The sequence below is a fragment of the Callithrix jacchus genome, chromosome 20, assembly GCF_049354715.1.
Source record: "Callithrix jacchus isolate 240 chromosome 20, calJac240_pri, whole genome shotgun sequence".
Lineage (NCBI taxonomy): Eukaryota > Metazoa > Chordata > Mammalia > Primates > Cebidae > Callithrix > Callithrix jacchus.
Window position 1 is genome coordinate 13,325,556 of NC_133521.1, and position 4,015 is coordinate 13,329,570.

The following is a 4,015-nucleotide window of genomic DNA, read 5'->3' on the forward strand; positions in this document are numbered from 1 at the left end:
GTCTATCATTTATTCATTCAATCAACAGACATTTAATATAAGTCTCCTGTGTACAAGGCCTTGGACAGAATGGATGAGAGAGGAAGCCTCTGGTAGGGAGAGGAGTACCAAAAATTGGTAAGACACAGGTCCTGCCCTCTACAAGATTATAGTCTCATTAGAGAAGCAGAGAAGTAGATGGTTAAATGGCAATACACTGTGATTGGTGATAATACAGCAAAGGTGCATCAGTCAAATAGTGTGAGTATTTAAAACAGAAGGAAATGAATACAGGGAATTGGCTACCAGTGATAGAGGACATAACCCAAACATGGGGTTGTGAGACAGCCAAGATAGTAACAATAGCAGGAGGAGCTGCACCGCTGAGCTGCAGGATATGGGAGCAGAGAAAGATGGACTATGGCAGGTCTATCCAGTGGGAACTGGAGCTACAGAGAAAACAGCTGCTGCTGGGAATTCATGAGAGGCAGAGGAAAAGTGGGAAACACCCTGGCTTCTCTCTTCCTCCCACCCTCTAGGTCCCAGCAGTGCTTCCCTTTGGTTGAATGCAGCTGGAGGACAGCTGACCCAGCTCCAGGAAACGTAGTCTATAGGTTGTAGCCTCCTCCCTCTCCTGCAGGGGAAGGATGGGAAGTGGATCCTCAGCACAACAGGTCTGAATGAAATTCCAGAAAACCTTGAAGCATGGGAGCATTCCCCAATAAGCGGAGGAAGAAAAGCTCTGCAGGCAAAGGAACAACATGAGGAAAGGTTGAGGTGCAGGAAACGCACTTCCCCCAGTCAAGACATCAGGGCATCTAGTTTTGCCAAGCAGAAGGTATTCTTGGCACACATCCCCATCACAGCTATGTGCACTCATACACACACACACGCACACGCGTGCGCACACACACACACAAAACCACTGCCATCACCCTCACCACTATCACACAGAGTTCCAGTCTCCCTAGATATGCTTCCCAGTCACTGTCTTCCCTCCACGTAAGTCTGAAGTCTCTGTAGTCCTCACTGAGCTCACCTCTGCTCACTCCTTGTACAGGTCAGGATGCCCAAACAGACAAGGTCCTTGGATCTTCTAGTATGACATAGAGGTCTGGGGCTTCCTCTCAAGGCACCCTACTGTGCAAAGCATTAACACTTTAGTTGCTGGATCTAGAAGGGTTTTAAGGAGTCCCAAGGAAGGTGATAAGAAAGCTAGGGTAGCAGAGTCATTCAGGGGATGTGATGGGTGGAATAGCGTGTCCCCTCCACCCTGCAACAGTGTTCATATCTACCTACCACTTCAGATAGGTGCTCATATTCAGAAAAAGAGTCTTTGCAGATGTAATCAGTTAAGGATTTCAACATGCAATCATCCTGAATTTAGAGTGGGCCTAAAGAGAGAGAACCACAGATAAGAAGGCCATGGAAAGACAGAGGCAGAGGTTGGAGTGAAGCTGTTGCAAGCCAAGGAGCACCAAGGCCACCAGAAGCCGCAAGACGCAAAGAAGGATTCTCCTTCTAAAGCCTGCAGAGGGAGCAAGGTGTCAACTCCTGATACCTTGATTTTGGACTTCTAGCCTCCAGAGCAGCAAGAGAATACTGATGTGGTTTGGCTGTGTCCCCACCCAAATATCATCTTGAACTGTAACTCCCCCAATCCCCACATGTTGTGGGAGGGACCTGGTGGGAGATAATTGAATCATGGGGTTGGTTTCCCCCCTACTGTTCTCATGGTAGTGAATAAATCTGATGAGAGCTGACGGTTTTATAAGGGGTTACCCCTTTCTCTTCGCTCTCATTCTGTCTTGTCTGCCACCATGTAAGACATCCCTTTTCTCAGCCTTCATCTTCCTCCATGATTCTGAGGCCTCCCCAGCCATGTGGAACTGTGAATCCATTAAACCTCTTTACTTTATAAATTACCCTGCCTCGGGTATTTCTTATAGCAGCATGAGACAGATAAATACAAACATATTTCTGTTGTTTTAAATCCCCCAGGCTGCAGTTGTTATAGGAGCTCTGGAAAATGATATGGGGGGCGTTTCACCAACAAGGATTTCCATATTTAACAACTCACACAGCAGAATTGCAGCACATCGGTGCAATCCTGGTCTAATCTCCTCGTATTCCAGGTGAGCAACAGAGCCTCAGGATTAACCATGGGGTGCAGATGGAGTTATATCTAAAAGCCAGGACTTCTGCTACTCCCTTCCACATTCTTTTCCTTTCATTCGGCCTCTGAAAGAAAGGAACTGAGAAGTGGGGAGGGGGAATGCGTTTCTGCTCTGTCCCGGCTCTTCTCCCAGCTCCCTTCTCTCCTGCCCCCCTGTAGGTGTTTGTTTGTGCTTCTCCAGTCACCTCACGTCACCCCACCTTGCCTGGCTGCTAGAATCTTTGTCAAAACCCATATTTAGTTGCTGCAAGTTCCTTGCCTAGTGTCTCTGAAGTTAATGATGGAATCTTTGAAAGTGACATTAGAAGCAAAACATAAGCAGCAGAAGACATGAAACTACCTCAAGCCCATCTGTTCAAGCATGATCTACCTCAGAGCTCCCATTTTCCATGTAAAACAGAAGATATGATTTATAATTTATATCTCACCGGTACAATCCTGACTGAAGCAAACCACTTTGATGAAATGTTGGTTTCATGCTAGTGGAACACCATTCCAAATCAGAGATTATTTAGAACTCTAACTCCTCTGCTGCTGCTTTGAAGTAGAAAGATTTGTATTTTACGTGCTTTTCCAGGAAAAAAAAATATGTACACTTCAACAGGCATGTGGTGAAAATATGAAAGCATTTACGTGTGAATCAGCCCCAAAATGTAATTAGTACACTAAGCACTGAAAATATTTATAGACTCATATCTCGTGTTGAAGACATGGTTCCAATAATTCTCAGAAAATTGCAGAGTTTATACTTTGTTTTCTTGGGACTAACTTAATTTACTTGAAATCTACAACACATGAAGAACAAAATCAAAGACTATCAACTTTCCATCCCTTCAACTAATGATCTAATAAAGTTATTTTGAGTATGTGCTGTATGTGTATGTATGCATATGACTTCGATTGGTTGAGAAAGAAACAGAGGGAGAAATAGCAAACAAATTGGGTTTTCAAGACAGTTCCTCCCATTTTTATGGGAATGACAAAATATCTATTACAATATGACTAAAATACCAATCAAGTTAAATCTCTTGATTATTTCCTTTGGTGACAAAACTAGCCAATTCATTGACAACATAATCAATAACTGGTGTTCATTGAAACTCTCTGTGGCAGGCACCCATCCAGAGGCTGGAGAGACTGTGATAAGCAAGAGAGACAGCTCTTACTCTTATGGAATATGCTTCCCAGTGAAGGGTTAGACAATAAACAAATTAATATATAGAATGCCTTTATAAAAACTATAATAAACAATGTTTAAAAACAGAGTGAGGAAATAGAGAGAAAGGGCGGGGGTATTATTTCAATAAAGAAGAGGTAACATTTGAGCAGTTACCTGACTTAGGAGACGGAGAAAATCATGCAAAGACCTGGAAGGAGAGCATTACAGGCAGAGGAAAGAGCCAGTGCAAATGGCCTGAGGTTGGAATAGGCTCGTGTTGGAAGGCTGTCCTGAGTAGAGAGGGATAAATAAAGTGGAGATGGAGATGTAGTCAGGGACATGGGCAGAGCCAGACCCTGCGGGATGCCTTGCAAACCTCATTCTGCATCAAGTCCAGCCACTTGGGCAGATGAGGAGAAAGAAACAAGAGTGAATTTAGGGAAATCAGATGGGAGCTTCCGCAGAAGCCAATCAAGCTGCTGGTGGTGAGTGCAAATGGAGGGAGAGAAAAGTAGTCGTGGTCTAGAGCTATGTAGGAAAGGGGCGATGAGTCTCAGGCTGCCGGTAGGTGTGGTCATGTGACTTGTTTCAGCCAATGAAGTGTGAGCAGAAGTGACTTGTGAGAATTCCAGGGGGAAGCTTTAAGAGCTAGTGAGTGAATGAATGGTTCACCTCACTCTCCTTTTCCCTTTTGCCAGGGC